Source organism: Zonotrichia albicollis, chromosome 5, assembly GCF_047830755.1.
Source record: "Zonotrichia albicollis isolate bZonAlb1 chromosome 5, bZonAlb1.hap1, whole genome shotgun sequence".
In the NCBI taxonomy this organism is placed as follows: Eukaryota; Metazoa; Chordata; class Aves; order Passeriformes; family Passerellidae; genus Zonotrichia; species Zonotrichia albicollis.
This window is the reverse complement of record NC_133823.1, coordinates 43,644,578-43,663,845: the sequence shown is the minus strand read 5'-3', so window position 1 is coordinate 43,663,845 and position 19,268 is coordinate 43,644,578. Positions and strand designations below refer to the sequence as shown.

Genomic DNA, 19,268 nt, shown 5'->3' with positions numbered 1-19,268 from the left:
AACTGCCTGACTGTTTGCTTAGGATCTGTGAGCCCTTAGACCATGAACTGGATGGTGTGACTTACTCAGGGGCCCTTGGGGTACTTCTGCACTATATACAGTGTCAGTTACAAGTCCAAATGGAAATATGGAGCCAGCTGACAAAATCTGACACAGGTTCTTTGATCCTCATGATGGTGTCCTGGAAGCTTATGTGTCATGTGGAGCTGTCTGGCTTGGGCCCTTGCCAAACTTTAGCTCTTGAAGAAAAATTTTAATCAGTGAACAGTAACTAATTATTATTATGAAACTGAGCGTGCATACCTAATTTTTTTTTAAATCACCAAAGAGAAGAAATTTCCAGGATACTATTGAAACTCCTGTTATAATAATAATTATTATTATTACTCTTCCATTCTCCTTTCCTATTTTTTGGCACAGATCATTTGGATTTCCATAGCATCTGGCATGCAGTTTTCAGTTAAATAAGACTATAAAGGGCCTTTTTTCCCATAGGAACTCACATACAAATTAAACCTGTACTAAGACACCTGATCTGAGCCAGATGAAATCAAAGCTTTGAGTCCATACACCCTACCTTTGAATGGCTTTAATTCTCAGGGACTGGATCAATTTGAAGGCTTCAGAAGTCAGCTGTGGCTCTTTAGAAGTTGGAAAAGGTGAAGAAAAAAAAAGATTTATGATTGCTGTACCACAAACCAACTTGGAGTTTGCCAGCTGTCATCCATTTTTAAAGCTGTTTTCAAGGCACTGGTACATCTACCACTCTCCTAACTCCCTTTTAAGAGCTGTGTGTTTTTCCTTACTATTGTCAATAACAATAGTATGTTGTGATCACCCATGTTCTTTAGGATGTACTGCTCCTTTAAGTTCTCAGCCTTAGTGTTGCAGACAACTGGCAGCAGGAATATTTCTAGATGCTGCTAGGCAAGAAGTTATGGTTTATCTAGTAGCACTCAGCATTATTCTTTAAGCAGGGTTTGTAATTTCTCACAAATCTGAGGTTTTGAGCTTTGAACTACAGCTCTAGTGGATGGAGTCTCCATAACTCTTTGGAGAAATAAACCTCACAGATTTATTTTGGCTAGCAGCTGTTCCGCAGTCACCTCCAACCACACCTGGACACCATTGGATCCTGAATAGCAGATGTGCCCATTACATTGTGCCACAGTTATAATCCAGTGCTGGTGTAGAATGACCTGCTGAACTGAGATCCAGATTCATCCCATCAGAGAGACAAGAATCAAATACTTTGGATGAGTTGTTTAGGGCAGGGTTGACCAAGTAAACTGTGTTTTGTTGAGCTGAAAAAACTTGAACACTGCTCTGTCGGGCTGCCACAAAGTTTTGCTGCTGCTCTTCCAATGTGAAGGTAGGAAAGATTCACATGATGTCTTGCAGATAACTTTGGAAAGCCTTAAGAGGAGTGATGCTTGAAACACATTCACAGTGCATTTTCTGAATGTTGTCCCCTTTGAAAGGACAAGGTAGCAGAAATGCTGTCATAACAGGGAACAGTTAATGATGAAGCTGTATTTTAATTTGGTATTAGAAGGTAACAAGAAGAAACAGTAATGAGAGGGCTTAAGAAATAAGGTGGATAGTTTATTCTGTGGGTAACAAAACACATTTAAATGCAGTCCTGTTTAGGGACAGCTGCAGCAGTCTGACTTCAGCACACACCAAGCATAAACCACACTGAAAATAGACCCTTCATTGTGTCAGCCAATTTCTGTAAGAAAGTGCATCACAGCACTGTGGTTTGGAATTGCTTTTAGGAGATGGTTAGAGTAGAGGTTTGATAACAAAATCTTTCATGCTATGTCCTGCATGAAGCTGTAAGTTCTTTCTCTTTGGTAGATTATTTTCATATATGCAAAACTGTAATAATGAATACCTCTACCTTCCATATTGTTAGTATGTTTTGATGTACAGAAAATCAGGGCAATTCCTGAAGTTTGAACTAATGGTACCAAGTGTCCATAATATTCAATATTTCATCCCTGGATCAAGCCAATACAAATGATTTACTAAAAGCTGTTTGAAGTGCTGATGTGCATTATTTAATTCCATTTTGGTTTTATGTTTAGCTTAAATCTTGAAATTAAGAATGTAATAGAGTAAAATATTTAATGTCTCTAACTAAATAAGTAGCTAAAGGAAATTCTGGCTTTTCATATAAATATTCATCTTCTTAAATCTTGCTGATTGTTTGGCCACAAATTCTGAAGTTGAATTATGCAATGTATGAACCAGACTTGTTTATTTCTTGTTCAATTTCCATCTGACTGAAATGCCATTGGGTTCTTTTATTCATAGGTGTTCTTTAGCAACCCTCAGAAAAGTAACCGAAAAGTGTGCAAGAACACTTTTGAGGCTCTATCCCAAGCAGTATGTTGCACTTCACATTGCAGACCTGCAGAGGTACTATTAGAGTTGTTAATTTTGGGGATGTGGGGGAGAGAGGATGTGATTAAGATGGAAGAGAGAGGAGAGGAGGGTTTGAAGCATACCTAGCATGAAAGATTGGAGTGGAGATATCCAGCTGGACTATGTACTGGGCCTGCTTTAATGCTTCCCTGTAACTACTGTGCTGCTTCTGCTTCCTGAGGGCTGTACTTTGAGATGACAGGAAATGTCTCATGGGGCTTTGCTGGCAAGCCAAAATTTATCTTGTGTTTTGTCTCTTTAATGTTATTAGCAGACACTGGCAGAAAGAAGGGGTGGTCATAATCTGTCAGGGGCTTGAAAGGCTGACTCTGACTGTTCAGCCAATGACATTCAGATGGGCTGTCAAACTGCATGCAGATCCAAGGGAGATTTTGTGACTAATGAAGTTAATAAGCATGACATGCAAATTTAATCTGAAACAGCCTTCCCAACTACTTGTTACTGCTTGATAATACTGAAATGATTATATTCCATGAAATAGTCGATCTTCTGACAGTGTGGCTTTTGTTACATCTTCCTTTGTTGGATTCTGGGATTATTCTTGGCTTTACAAAAGGCAAGGTAATATTTCTTAAGCTGCAAGCATCTGTAAGTGAGCTCTGCTTCCCTGAAGACTGGTTCTCTTCAGGCTGTCTGCCTGGCTTTCCCTCCTTTGGAAAAGGGAAGTTTCTGCTCAGTCCCATTCCATTCCCGCCCGCCCTGTGGCTTCTGGCTAGGGCATGGCTCTGGTATCTGTGAAGAGCTGCTGGTTCTCATCAAAGGATGAAGCCTTTGTAAACAAATGAGAGGCACTTTCATTTTGAGCATTTGGAATGATAAACTGAAACATGACGAACTTAATAGAAAAGTTAAGTCTGATACAGTTCTCTAGGAGACTTCTGCAAACATCTTGTACAAATCTCATCAAAAGCTGGAATTACAGGTCTCGGTTACTTTCCTGGGGCAAAGCAGAATCATAATATTAATTTGCTTAGTCACAGGAGTCAAAACAAAGCACTAAAATGGGGTATGTTAAGAAGAAAATGAACTTATTAAGCTGACAGTGTCTTGGTTGATCAATTGCTACAAACAGGAGAAATAAAACTGTGGAGCCACGCAGAAAAATTATGCAATGTTATGAAACAGATGTGGAAGAACTGATTAAATGCACATATCCTTTGTACTTGAAAATTATTTCTGGAAGCTTCTAACCCTAGTCGTGGCCCTATGTAAACAATCCATCCCTATCTAAATATAGTGAGCCAGAATCTCATGCTGCTGGATCAGTATCTTGAGATCAAAAACGACAAAGACCCTGCAGAGCATTAGGATACTCCTTTCTGCCTGCTCCTTCTATCCAGTGCCTAGTGAATTACTTATTTAATGATATTTAATAATTGATTAAGGTTATTTGAAAGCCTGCTTGTATTGATGATATCTAGCCAACCTGCAAATGCATCTGGGTTTCAGATGTAGCTTGTTAAGTCTTACCATGTGCTTGCCCTGCATGAGGAATCACTAACACTCTTGTCTGTGAAATGGTACCACTGATCAAGGATCATGCACTTCTGTTCTGTAGGAGGAAGAGTTCCTGGAATGGGCTGACTGTTTTTCAACACAGTCCCCATTGCCATTAAGATGCAGAGGCCCAGATCCTGCTGGAAACTTCACTGGTTCAGGTGTACTTCCATGACAGACCTCAGCATCCTATGAGACACACCAGGAGCAAGAGGTATTCATGCTGCAAAATTATTTCAGTTATCTAGGGTCTTCTATGACATACCTGTCATGCCCAAGTAAGGATAGGATGGGGAGAAGCCATTCAGCTGTGAGTTGTACATAACAGCACTGAGGGGTCATGCCTGAACCAGGTCACAGGCTTCTTTCCGCTAGAAGGGTGGCAAATAGGGGACCTTAGTACCCCTTTTTAGCACAAAGTATAGAGAAAGAATTGTATGTAAGATTTTTGTCTGGAGTGACATATTTGTGGCTACACAAAAAGCAAGGTATCTCAGTGTGTAAAGGATGGATCACCAAGGCTCCCCCGGCTTAGGGTTATGTATGAACTGTCCCCACAGCTGAAATTCTGCAGACCAGCTGGTAGCTCTCTAAGACAAATGTTGAGAGGTACTTGTGGCTGTATGCAATATGGTACATTTAATGTGGAACAAAAGGCAAAATAAAAAGTACTGTACCACTCAGGATGTGTGGCCTCTTGGGATATGAAATCAAGGAGATACTGGGCTCTTGCTTATCAGTTCTCAAGGCAATTATCCATTCTCTAAGGATCAGCTTTGGTTTCCCTTAGGCTGAAGGTGTGGAAGCACTTTGTACTAAAACACTTCATACTAGGGGCAGCTGGATGTCTGCCTGAAGCAGGAGAATTTCCACTGCAGTCCATCCTCTGTTTGCATCTACGTTTATTGGAATTTTTACGTAAATGGTTATTTTTTCAGAGAAAAGGCTACATATAAAACTTATTCTTCTGCAAACAGCACTACTGAGTTGTAGGGGGATAAAATATAAGTAAATAAAGGTAGTCTAGTGTTGTAGTGTATGGTTTGAGTTTTTTGTATTACTCCCCCCTTTTATGTAGTGTATTCCCCCTTTTATATGAAATGGTTCTGCCCTTCCCAGTTTTCCCGCCACAGCTCTCCTGCCAGCTTTGTTCCCATAGCAACCCCTGCCCCTGGTATTGTCAGTTAGTTAAGTTATATAATTTCTCCTCCCCTATCCCTCCTTATATGTAAACTTTTTCTCCTCCCTGGGCCCAGTCAATCACCCCCCACTCCTCCTAGCTTTCGAGAACCTTCTTCTCTCTGGGGGTTGTGGTTGGCTGTGGTCCCGGAGCCCCTCCTTTACTTTGTATTTATTGGATATTGTTGTATTCCCATTATGTTAAGTTCCTCCCCATACCTCACCTTATTGGTCAGCTGTGGATCCCTCCTTTATCCACCCCCTGCCTTTAAAACCCCATTCCTCCCTTCCCTCCTGGCCATTTGCTGGGGACCCTTCCACCGGTTGGAGCTTCTGTGCTACAATAAACCGACCTTCACCCCCAGCAAGCGTCCGGCTCCTTACTCGTCCCGTCCACGCCGCGTATTCCAGCCCGCCATCCAGCCCAGCCCAAGGCCAAGACGCCAAGGGGAGCTGGTCTCCGATGCAGCTGAGGTGTCGGCCACTTGACCACAGCTAGCCGTACTCCGCTCAGGTGGCCAAATACGCCCGGCCGCAGTTTAGAAAGTAACCTTACCCCCTAAAGAGTTGCAGCTGGGTTAATTATTAAAGATTAGGAGCAGGCCTGACTTTAACAGGCTGCAGCTGTAGCCAATCAGAAGAGTGTTATAAAAGAGTGGATTGGTTGGTTGAGGGGAGCTGGAGCTTGTTGGCTGCTGTGAGGATAAGGACGAGTCAGTGCCTAGAGGAGCTGCCTACGAGAAACATCAAGGAGGTATGAAACTCTAGTAATGTGGAACCTTTGCAATGTAATGACAATAGAACTCTTGCAATACAATGACAACACTGAGTGACCTAATGGGATAATTAATAGGAGCTTTTGCTGTTTGAGGTTTTTTGTTTGCTTGGATTTTGTTGTTGAATTGTTTTTGTTTTTTAACATGTTTAGATATTCAAGTCAAGCAAAGGCTGAGGTGTAATAAATTTAATTTAATAAAACAACCCCCAAAACCCTGGGAAGGACTAAACTTTTAAATTTTAAAAGCTGACTATTGGCTGGCTGAGGAGCAAGCTGGGTGTGAGGAGTTGTGTGCTCTCACAGCAGAGAGGAGCATCAGCATTGTGGGCTGCATTAACAGGAGAATAGCCTAAGCCAGGAAGGTGATCATTCCACCTGTTCAGCACTTTATTGACCAAATCTGGGTACAACTTCTGGGTTTGTTTCTCCTTTCAGCTCCCCAGCCAATACAGAAAAAAGTGTTAGCAAGCTGGAACAAGTTCAGGGGAAAGCCACCCAACTGGTCATGCGGGGCACTTGCCCTGTGAGAGGATTCTGGCAGACAAGAGCCTGCTCAGCCTGGAGGAGAGGGGGTTTCAGAGGGAGCCATCTGCAGACCACCGTGCCTGTGGGGAGGTTAGCTGAAGGGATACAAGATATCCCATGGGAGCAGTAAGGGATTGGACTGGGTAGGCTCTATCACTGGAGTTTAGAAAGCCTAACAGGAGCAGACCCTGAGCTGTCTGCTCTAAACTTACAACTGGCTCTGCCTGTGCAGGGGACTGGGCTGGAGACCTCCTGTGGATCCTTCCAACTCAAGTTACCCCATGGTCATATGGCCAGCTTGTATTTTACGCTAACAACAGTAATGCGTCCAAGTCAATGGCATCTGGAGATTTTGCCAGATCTGTGCATGATGGATTGAAGTCCTTCAGGTGAGGTGTATTTCTTGGGATGATGGCAGTGTTGTCTCAGGTGACAAGTAGGAAACCAAGCTAGGCAGTCCCTACAAGGAGATCAATGCTCCTACAGTTGAAGAGCCATGAGAATATTCTTACAGACTCAATTGGAGTCAAGTAACTACAGTGAGTGGGAGCAACTAGAGTAGGGTCTTGGCAGAAAAGATTGTGGTTTTTCCCTTCGATGTGAAAAGCTCTATTTGACCAGAGAAATTATACTTAAAAGATTTAAACATGCAAGAAAAATCAAATAAGACCTTGACTTAGAGAAGAAGAAGCCTCAGTTTTCTGAAAGACAGGAGCTGCTGTTAAACTGGCTGCAATGACAGTACTCATGTTGTCTGTCATGAGTTATAATACAGTGGAGAATGAAGATTAATCTCTGTAGTGTCAGCTTTATTAATACAGCTTACCTTGGCTTTCATATCTGACACACCACTTTTACTCAGCTACCTCATTGCAAGGCTTGTTGCAAAAATGGAAAGGGGTGAGAATTCAAATGGCTTGTTTAGGTTGCAATGTTTACAGTCCCAACAAATACTGATGCCTTCATGGATGAATCCAACTAGGACTGTACAAGTAACTAGTATTAAATATCAAATATAGTATTAATATTTAATTAATAGTATTTAATAATATTAAATTTAGTACTGTGGACTCCATAAGTGCATTGTACACATAGTAACTTGTATTTTAAAAAGACAAAACCATAATAAAGTGTTAGTGACTCTGACTCTAGGCATATAACCAGTCTGACTTAGGTACTTGGAGACTTGCATGAAATCTCTCTGCCCAAATGGTCATGTAGCAAAGTGTTGGAAAATAAGACATATAAAAGCACCTGATGTCCTGGTGGCAACTCACTTAGCTTCTGAATTAACCTGGCTTCGTTATCTTAGGAAATAACATAGGGTAGAAAATCTTCAGCAGCTTTTGAGAGTGACTATTTTTTCACCTGTCTTGTGAGGCTTGTTTTGACCACACTTCAATATCATTAGCTTCAAGTATGAACTTCTGCGTTATCTGTGCTGACTTGACTTTTAGTCTCTATATCTTTCTTCTTCTTGCTTGTAATTTAAACAAAAGCAATCTTGGTAGTCTAGCACATCTGCCAGGGCTCTGTCACTTCCTTGCCATTCACACTGTCTTTTGGGCTGTCATCAGGTGTATAATGGATGCTGTCCCAAGTTTCAGAAATTTTTTTTCTTGATTGTACTAATATCTGGATATACAAAATCTCATTCACTACATCTCCTTGCCATTGGCAAAAAAAAAATGCTTGCACAGCAATCACCTGTGTCTCACATACGAGGTCTCCTTCATGTGGTTTTCTTTGTGTATCCCTGGTTTGTCTTTGTAACTTGTTTTTCCTTCATTTGAAGAGTTTGTTTAAAAAGAAAACAAAGTGCATGCACACACACATGCTCCCAAGCTCCAGCCATGTGCCATCACACACTCAAATCACGTCTCCTGTGTGGATCTGCAGAGATTCCTGCCTTCTGCTCCCCTGGCAATACTTGGGTTTGAGACTCCTCCTGAGGGTGCCCTGGCTCTTCTGAAGAAGAGATCTAGCTCTCAATTTAGAGTGTAGGGAACTGTAAAATGTGGCACATGTCTGTCCTGATAGGAGCCAGTCCACGTGGTGGTGAGGCTGCTGTTGTCGCTAGAGTATTGTTCCACTGGTCCCAGCACAGGTTTCTCCTTTCAGCCAACCCTAAAATGAATTAAGGCTGTGTCCCATCCCAGCTGCCCTGATCACCAGGCCACAGTGAAGTGTTGCTCAGGGGTCTGTCTGCCTTGGACTGATAGGCAAATAGGCAGGAGGCAAATGTCTTCAAGTAAGACAGCTAATGGATTTAGTCACCTCCACAATTGTGCAGGGATTTTTTGAGAGACCAGCCTGTCATTTAGGATGCTGACAAAAGTAACTGAAACATATCCTGTCATAATTGTTATTTAGATGTCCTGAGTCCTTCCCCATAAGCTTAAACTGGTGGGTACTACTGTTATGTTCAACAGCAATTCACCTAGCATTTAATTTTGTCAGCTATATTTGAGTTTGATGTAGTTGTTCAGTTGCTGCTGCTTCTTTTAGATTGATGAATTTAATTTACAGACAGCCTCAACAGCTTCACTGCACAGACAAGAAATTATTCCTGTGTTTAAATGAAGAGGAAATAGTAGATATTAACCAACTGCTTTCAGTCCTGAAGTCCTGATCAAATGTCATGTACAAGAACTGAGTTGTAGCCTGTCCAATTAACCTTAATTTGAAACTTAACCAGCTTCATCATTAGCAGAGAACATTAAATACAAATTCTTAAAGCTATTCTTGACAGTGAAAAATGAGGTCATCCTGCCAGACAGCTACATCAAATGATAAGCTACGTAACTCTCCTTCCTCCCATCTCCCTGCTGTGACTAAACCATTAATGATAACTACCTAGTTCTACCAAAGGGGATTTGGTTGTCAGCAAACAATCCTGGCCAAGGCCAAAACCCTAAAAAACAAATGTAAATCTAATTTCTCTCATCTTCTTTCTGTCTGTCCAACAAACCTCTAACTTCAGGCAAAAGAAGTTTGCCTGAATAGAAAGTAAGAGCAGGGGCTTTCCTCCTACCACAATAAATATCTAACACTTTGATGCTGCTTCTAGTTTGTCACAATTGTTTTTCCCATCTGTTCTTTTGTGGCAAGGGAGGACTACAGATGTTTAGAACTGAAGACCATAAATCTGCAGGTAACAGTATATCAGTAATAATGTATTAATCCTTTAAGTTTTCAAGTGGTTTTGCATTACAGAATTAGCTGGCTTGAAGTCTTCCATCTCCTTGCTCAGCACGACTGAGAGTCTAGCCCTGTTTTTTCTGCTTCTCCTCTTTCCATGCTGTTATGAGTATGCAAAGGAGCTTTTCAGGGCTTTTATTTTATTTTTTTTTTTTCTTTTTCTATTTACAGTCGAATTTACCTGCATTTGTGTTGTGTCAGAGCTGCCAGCATGCTTTGCTCTTGTGATGCATTCAAAACACTCACATCACCCTGGATATGTCAGTGGCAGCTGCTGACTCTTGCCCTGTCTTGTTAGTTATCAGGTGCTGAGTTCCTTCAGCAAACACAGTAAAAGGTATCAGGCAGCCCCTCAGCTTGCTAGGGTTGCTTCAGCAGCGGTCCAGGGGTAAGGAAAGTATTTGTTTCCAAAATGGCCTGCTGGTTGGTCCTTGGCTGGTGTGCATCAGGGACAGAGCAGGATTTAAGCGAAGTTGAGCTTTGCTGGGTCTGAACCCAGTAAGGATCAGGAGCTCCTGGTGGCAAGTTGTTGCCCATGAGACCATCCATGTGAGAATCCATGTACACTTCTGTCCCCATTATGGGCCTAAAGCTGATTTTTCAGGCTTACACACACTTATTTCAGACTGTGGTGTGGGCCACTGTACAGCCCTAAGGTTTCTCTCAGCAGCAGATATTCAGGTATATATTTGGTCGCAAACTTCTCTGTTGAGAACTTAACTGAGACTTACTGATTTTTCTTCTGACAAAGAATTCTCTAAAATTTAAATAATTATCTGGTATAATATTAGGTATTAGAAACCAGATATACTGATATTAGAAACCAGAAATACTTCCAACAATGATGTCTACCTATTGTTAGAAAATCTGAATGTCTGAGCTGGTTTTTCATTATTAAAAGCATTTATATGAATTCTACTAGTCACAATTACTGGTTGAATTGAAGAGAAATGTTTGCTCAGCAGTTTGCTAAGTAAGATACAACCTTCACATAGCATGAGATTTTTTTCATTTTGTTAAATTTCTTATGACTTCTTATCTGTGCCCAGATAAGAAGCACAAGCAGCTCACACAAAAGCACACAAAGGAGCTTTTGTGTGAGCTGCTGCAGGAACCTGTGGCAATCTGCAGAACTAATATAAGTTGTAAATTGTGGTAACATTTCTGGATTAACTAGTAGGATATGTGGTGGCGATCTTCCTTTTTATTGACTGAACAATCCAGACCTTGGGCTTAGTTCTAGATAATTTGAACCAAATTAATTGATTAGTAAAATGGACCTCATCAAATGAAAGAAGTTGTGCAAAAAAAAAAAAAAAAGCTTAGAATCTGTACTCTTTTATCTAAACTTCCACCAGATAAGTGTTCCATTAGATTTTAAATCTGTGCCTTCACTCTTAGTTGCCACTGAGAAGCTGTTCTGCTGTATTTTATTCCTCACTATGCTGTCAATAATTTGTAACAGACATCTTAGTTAAGAGTCCATTAAAATTTCCACTGCAGTCTCCTTTGATCACACCTTGGTTTATTTTAAAAGAATTATCAAGAGTAAGCTTGAACAAAACTGTTTGCCTTTAAACACTGCAGATCTGGAAAAAAACCCCTTTCTTAGCTGTATAAAAACAGGTTCTGAAGGCTAGGACTCCATGGGGATCAGAATGTGTCCCAGGTAAGTTGTTTCTCAAGTTTAGAATCTTAACGCTGCATTTCTAAAGCCTGAATTGTATCACCTAGATTTCATTAAATGTGGTTTTCTTGTGTTGTTGTTTTATCCAGGGATTCAATATGATCAATAAAAGTAATAAATGTTCAGATACAGCTCTACCAATGCTATTGATATCAGTTTTGAGAGCAGGCTGTCTTGAAGGTGATTGTCACAGGAAGAAAGAATGGTGCCTCTGGGTGCTGTTTGAAGTTATTAGGAAACCTAGCAGGAGGTACCCAGATTAGCTGTAGATGTAAGTACTGATCTTGCCCTATAGAGAGATTTCAGCCTCCTGAATGGTTTAGCAAGAATATTTATACACAAACAGCAGTGTTACTTGAAATCATCAATTTACAAACAGGATGTTTGCACCAAGTTGGGAAGGGGTGTACATGCTGTTGGTTTTGTCGTGCAGGAGCATGTATTAGACTAGAATTATGGTGTGTCATTCATGGGCTTGTGGTCCACGAAGTATCAAAGGTGGTACATGAAAGCATTGCTGTGAATTGAATGCTTCAGTCATAATCAACCATTACAGAGATTTGCAGATTTGAGAGCCCTCTTAAAATATTTCCATTAATTGCATTTGTAATCTTATTTATAGGAATGAAAACATGACTGTAAAATAGCTTATTGGTCTAAACTTTGCAATGATCTTTCCTGGCAAATGTTAAACAATAAGGTATGTCAATCAATTTGATTAAACCAGTCTACTATCTGATTGATCATGCTCTCCCCAATCCAAAATGTCAGTCAATTCTCTTAATGACTGTATCAATGTCTTAGATAACCTCTAGAATCTTCTTTCATCTTTACTTTATTTGCCACTATGACACTATTCATTAGCAAAAAAGTATGAAATAAATCATTAACAACAAGAGTTAGTTGAAAGCCAAGAGACTAGAAATTAAAGTTAACTATAAATTCATGAATATTTGTACCAACCTGATAACCATCATTCCTATTATTTTTGCTCTCAGTAGAGCATGCATGCCCTTATTTTTCTGAGCACCAGTCTAATATAACACACTGAAAACCTTCAGTAAGCCCATTTTGAAATGGGTAAAAATCCTGACTCATAAATTGTAGCACAATCTTTAGCACTGTTAAGTGCTGCTTACCTTTCCTTTCTAAATGGGTGGATTACTAGCTTTAATATTTTAATGCCCCCTTCATACTAGACTTATCAGCTGATGTCTACTGTTATTTACTGAGACAGGCTTGATATGCCTGGGTAACTGTAGAATGACATATTCAATTCCCCTGGTCTTTTCCTTCCTTAGAGACCTAATTTACAGAAGATTCCTGTTTCAGCTGAAAAGGCAATGCATATTTTTTGAATATTTTCCAGAGATTTTCTTAGCTTAAGGTCAGTCATAACTGAGTCTAAGAAGACTAACATAAAGGCTGTGTATAAAGCATACTTTTATTAACAGAGCCCTCCCACCCCACAGAGTACTAACCACATAATGTTGCCTGCAACATCAATTCGCAGTGTCCAGGAAAAGTGGTTGGAATAGCACTCAGGCATATATTTTTGTATAATCCTATCTTTAACAACCACCCAAACTAAAAATAATCTAGTCTAGTAAATTACTTGTGAGCGTTAGAGGAAGTGTATGACTTTTCCAGTGAAAGTAAGCTGTCCAGTGAGGGCATTTCTACTTTTCTCCAAGCATTTTCCTCCTCCATTTTACCTACAGCAAATTCTCCAATGACAAACTTAGTTACAGATGGTTGAGACTCTCCAGGGGTAAACCAGCCTGAAGCACTAAAGACAAGCTCTTGGAGAATAGATGGCTGAAAAATATCAGAAGATCTACGAGGAACACTTTGTCTCAGCTGACCAGAGCCGTCTAGCTACAGCTCAGCTTTCTGTGCGCACGGTAACAATGGACATGGTTTCTTGTTACCCTTTTCCTTGGCTTTAGACCACTGCCAGAAAAAGACTTAGCAGGCATATCAGCAGCCATCTGCAGCCTTCCCTTCCAGACTTTCTCCCTCTAGGCTTTCGTAAGCTGTAAGAAGCTGTCACTATGCAATTGTTACAATAGTTTGACTGTTTTAGTTCCCTACACCTGTCTTAGCTTGTGCTTGTAGGTACTACATTTTTCTCTAAACTAATTCTGAGGTCTTTCTTACCCTCTTTAACCCCTTTTAGCCCTCAAAACCTGACATCAAGTTGGTTCTCATCATTACCAACAACTTTATTTTGGTATAGAGAAAGACTGATCCACAGCATCTGTCTCCAGAAACTTTGCTAACAGAAGCTGAGGGACAGTTTTGGACCTAAGCCATTAAATTTTGAATGATATAAGTAAAAAAAAAAGGGGAAAAAAGCTTATTCTTGTGTGAGAAAGGCAAAGGAAATACTGATTTCTGTTGTCATAAGAAATCACCTGCCCTCCTGCCATAAGAAATCACCTGCCCTCCTGCCTTTCTCTGCTTTGAGCCACCCCCACCTTTTGCTGAGATGGAAAGGGTGGGCAGCTTTCTCTGACTCTCCCAGACTTACCAGCTTGATGGGAATTGACCTCTGGCAGCAGGAGAGCTTACAGTTCAAGGGCTGCAATATTTTATGTTGGAATTGCCAAAATGAACTCTCCAGGCAGACAAAAGACAGTAAACAGCACTAATGCATGTCTGAGTCTGAATAAATACAACAGCTTCCTTGCTTTCCTGTCTGCTTTTCTTCATGGTCAACATTCATGCCATCCCTTAGATGATGGATCTTAAATGTCCTTTGCCATGCTTGAAATAACTTGGGTAGGTGTGTGTTCCTCTAGGCATAAAAAATTCTTGTTTCCTGTTTAGCTAAGGTTCTCACCATTTAGAAATCAGGATTGAAATTAAACTTTTATAGGACAACCAGTGACTGCTATCCTGCTGCTGCATGAAGTCAGTCCCCTGGAACAGAGCCAGCCAATATTTTTGGCAGTGTTCCTGAAACACCAAGACGACTTGCTGACCCTGACATCTGGTGCACCTTATGAAATCCAAGCAATTAATCGTGATCCGAGGTAGGATCTCTCCAGACTGGCTAAGAGTGTCTGTTTAGCAGAAAACTTGTGGTATTCATTAAGACCCTTCCAGATAATTTCCAACAGGTAATTCTCCTAGTCTTGAACAACATTAGGTAATGTGTTATCCAGAGCCCATTCTAACATTCATTTCTGGTTTTTTTGGAAGGTAAAACTAGTGATTATTTACCGGGGGATATGACTGACTGAAAGCAAGACTGAGAATAGAAAACAATCTTTGTGTTATTCTCTAAGATGCCTTCAAGGTTCAAAGTGCTGTGCAACAGTGTGGATCTCAGTAGCACTTTTCTGCTGGAAAATGGGTCTTGCCCTCCCTTGTGAGTCACACTGGCTGTATGGTCTTTGTAACACTCACCAGTTTCCTGGGAATGGGCCATAGGCACCTTTTCAACATAACTGTTTCTTAAACTATGGTGGTAGCATGTTCTTGCTACAGATGAGCAAAAAGGAGCAAATGCAAGTTATATGTTCTTGAGTGTGAATCTGCTTCCCTACTCTAATGGAGGATGGGGAATAAGCTGCTCAGGTAGGTGTACAATGCTCCAGCAAACCTCTTATTTTGAATGGACATGGCATGTACATACATTTCCTAGAAATAAACAGGAACCCACTGGAGAAATTCAGCCCCAGTGTGAGTAGATAACAACTGAGGTGAGGTTAAAGGAGTTAATCTTATTTACACAAAAATTTGATGTACTGTCCCAGACCTACTGCAAATGGTGTCATGTTAGAAGATATTGTTAAAAATTATAAGTTTATAAATAAATTTATGATGTTATTTAAATTACCTTACATTGGCACTGAGGTCGATTTGTTGTTCGTTTTTTTCCCCAGTGTTTTCAGGAAGTTCTTAAAAGGCATATTTGTTGAGTTTACACCTGTCCACATAAGACTTTTGACTCCTAACTTCCAGATGGCACTTACACCGTTCAGAGATACTGTAAATATGAACTTTGAAATAATATCTGGCTCCCTAAAAGTAGGATCAGAACTAAGTGGAATTGATTATTGCACAGTTTGCACTTCAAATAATTGTCAATACCCAAAAATTAAGCAAAATTTTGTCAGGTTTGGAGATTTTGCAGTGCAGGTGCTTTCTTAATCCTATTGCTACACTGGGAATTGTGAAATTTCAGTTAATGTGTGCAAAACCAACTCATCATGCAAAGAAAATTCCCAGTTTGTAATAATGCATGGATTTTCCAGCATCTGAGGTTAAATTGTTCTCAGAAGGATACTAAGGAAAAAAGTTCTTGGAAGAAGTGTTTAAATTTCCTGTCCATTTCAAACAGGTGTCATTTCACAGACCCAAAGTTAATGGAAGGCATATTTCTTGGCACTGTGGTTTTAGCAGTAAGGTGGCTTTAAACTTCCTTTCTCTTGCAGAGTGTGAGTGAATACTTTAGGGAAAGGGCCATGCATAAAACCTGAAACACTCAGATCCCATTCAGCCAAATGAGCTAAGGGTACCCAACACTTGAATGAATATTGCCCTGTAGCCTTGAATACATAGTTTAGTACAAAAGTGTCCTTTTTCATCCATGTTCTCTTTGTATGGATAAAAATGCTTAAAGTTTCTCTCCTATTACCTTTTCCAGGCTGTGCTGCTCATTTGTTAATCCATTTACAAGTGATTTGATTGGATATAATACTAGTGTAGACACAGAAGACCGCAGCAATAGCCAATAGGGTTTTGAAAATGAGGAGAAGGTAGCTCCTGTTTTCCTATTTGTATGTGAGGTACTTCAGTCACAGCTTGGGCCATAAATTAATTTCTTGCAGCTAAGGCACGCTGACTGGAGAAGGGTCCATGAAGAAGTTCATTCCCAAGTGATAACTGATTTTCATTGAAAGGAAGTTGAACTGCAGGAGATGCAGGCTTGGCAGTTAACTTTTTTTTTTTGAGGAAAAGTGTTGCAGCTCTGATTTTGAAGGGTCACTTTAACACCAAGGGCTTCAGTTGAGTCACTCCTGCCTTGTGCTGTTACAAGCAGAATCAGGCCTTGTATGAAAAATAAACCAGGATATTCCCTTCAGTTTGACTGCAGGACTCATTTCATGCTCTGTATTTAAGTGGTGTTGCAGATGCTCATGCAGTGCAGGCAATACATCTTTGTCATGGGGACAGGTCTCGTTTGGAAGGGAGATTTCTTTTCCTTCCCACTATGAAGTACTGCATGTTCTCTATTTAATGTGCACAACAATGTCAGAGTTCTTAAACTTTTAACTCCCTATGCACCATCTGCATGTTTTGTTGGAGGATGGGATGCTGATGAAAAGTCTCCCATGCTTTGCATCTGCCAAAATGGTAATTTTAAATCGTCTCTTTAGAAAGAAGGTGATTCTTGGTGCTCTGTCCTGTTGCAACCCTCACATCAGCATTGCTCCTCTGAAAAATATTTCTGATACTGTAGTCAGTCTGTCACACATTCCACAGTTGCATATGGGTGGAAGGTTCTTCTAGATGATAAAACAATTATGATGCAAATGGAACATCATTTTAGGGGAAAAGGAACTCTAATATTTCTTTGTCATGTATTTGTGTGTTGAGACAAAGAAAAAATTAAACAATGTTGATTATGTGCAAAACTAGCAGCCAGCATCAGAAATGAGAGAAATTAGGGAGATTATTTGAAAGATAAGATTTTGTTTCTGCATCTACATCTTGTAAATATTTGGCATTAACAATTTTGTTGACTACAGGGGGACTACTTAAGAGACCCAAGGGGACTACTTAAGAGACCCCTTAATTCTGCCAAAAAACCGCTTAGTTTTGACCAATAACTGCTGAGTAATAGAGGAGCAGATTGCTTCTCTGTTTTGTAAAGGAAGCTCAAAGTGAAGCTGGTAGAAAAGGGCAGGGAGCGAGGAATGGCAGCTGGAAAGGCAGAGGTTTGTCCTGCCAAGGTCCCTGAGGAGTATAGGACAGAGGCACAATGAGACACAAGTACATGTAAACCTGGGCTGCAGTTTTGCTCAGGGAATTCAAAGTCACCATTTATCTTACTGCTTGGCAGTCATGTGCATAATGAGGGCCATCTTTCTGGTAACGTTCAGTCTCACAGACAACTTTTGCCTTTCAACGTTTCTTTATCCACAGTGGGTATTTTTTCTGATGGAAGAAATATTTCTGTTTTTTCTGTTGAAGAGCTATGGCTTCAGTCTAATATTTTTAATCCATGGAATTCAAGGCATTTCACAGAACAGGTCAATACAGAGGCAGAAGACCCAGCAGCTGCTAGTGCTGTGTGTGACCAGAGACAGGAAATGCACAGGAGGATCACAGGTGGCTCACCCTCCTGGTGTGCTACAAGCAGATGAGTGATATTCAGGAAAGAAAAGTACTCATGCATGTAGAAAGTAGAGTAACATACATCCACATTACCATTTTAGCCTCAGAGTATGCAAACTGCATCCCTTTGAGGAGGAGGAGTGTGCATGAGGGGAGCACTTCTTGTGCTGCGGCCACTGGTGGCAGTCCTGTCTGTGCAGCTGGACCTTCTCTGAGGTGGTCCCTGATGAACTGGGGATTGTATGAATGTCATATCCTTGGGACTGGCTATTTTCCTTTACACAGGCCTGTTTCTGAAGTGCAGCTTTACCTACTCATGTATGCAAAGTCCCACTGAAGTCACTGGGCTCAAACCATGGGAAATGTGTGGAATACAGAAAGTTAAATCTTAAAGATGAAGAACTTTGTGGTCATTTTTGCATTCCCCATGAAACTCCTCTTGATACAGTGAATTAATCCAAGAACTTTTAGTGGGCTACATTTCAATAGTTCCTTCTTAAAAATGTCCAGGCAATTACTGAGCTCCAGGAACCTGAGGAATAATTACTGTACTATTTTAAAATGATTCGTTACTGCCTTATGATGTGCTTCCAGGAGAAAGGAAAATCCCCTCAGCTTCTTTGCAACAATTGCACACTATTTGAACAACTTACAACTCACATGAAGCCAGTTCTGTGAAAGATTTAGGTCTTTAATCATCCAACAACAGCGGAGGAGAAGTTCTCCAGACCAAGAGCACGGCTTTTTAAGTGAGGTGCTTGCGGAGACTAGCTGCAGAATCTCTTAAAGATGGGGGGAGAAGCCCACAAGCCATGTTAGAGCTTGCATCTGGAAAGAAAACATTCATAAGGCCTGCAGAACAAACTCTAATACCTTCTGGATTTGATGCTTTGTCTCATGGGTCTTCAGTACCCATTGTAGCAAATGTGTTCTTCAGGGGAGGACATGGGGGCTGCCTAGGGCTCTCCTATATAATTTGCTCTTTTGAAGGCTTAGTCCTGCCAAAAATTCCTGGGATGAAGTAAATTAATTCTAAACTTTCTGTTAGGAAGAAAAAAACTCTGCAGTTACTTGCCACTAGATGTCAGAAAAACTACACGGTTCGGCTGGAGTGGAAGATCAGCCTGAGAGGTTTTGTTGGCTGTTTAAGCACTTGCATAACACTTTGGACAGGTCCCAAGGAAAACAATTAGGCATTTGAGTTTATTTTTGTTTGCATGAAATAGTAAATATGCTTTTGAGTCAGACTCTCCTCTCATTGCCCCCAGAGAAAACTGGAAATAAACTTTTTGTCAAGAGTTATGCCACCCTGGAAAATAGAACTGCTTTAAGTCTTGTCAGCAAAACCTTCTCATCTAGAGTGCTGTGGTTTTCTATTCTTTGTATAAAGCTGGTCTGAGATTTAGGCAACTCTAGCAGAAATGTGGTGGAGGGTGAGTGGGTTGGTCCTGATTCAGCAGAAATAAAAGCTGTTGTGGCTGGGATGCTTGTGCATGTGGAGTAAACAACAAATGCAATGTTTCTCTATATAGGAATATACTTACTTCTTAGTTCCCTTGGATAAAACTGATGAAAATTGAAAGTATTTATTATGAAGAA

At 40.5% G+C, this 19,268-nt stretch overlaps 1 long non-coding RNA gene across 1 annotated transcript in view; it reads left to right on the top strand.

The window, feature by feature from the left end:
- Positions 1-5,445: 5,445 nt before the first annotated feature.
- LOC113459642 (uncharacterized) overlaps positions 5,446-19,268 on the top strand; it is a 77,309-nt gene continuing 63,486 nt past the window's right edge. Inside the window, exon 1 of the long non-coding RNA XR_012580283.1 lies at positions 5,446-5,881. This is a non-coding gene — a long non-coding RNA (uncharacterized LOC113459642). The remainder of the gene's footprint in view (positions 5,882-19,268) is intronic.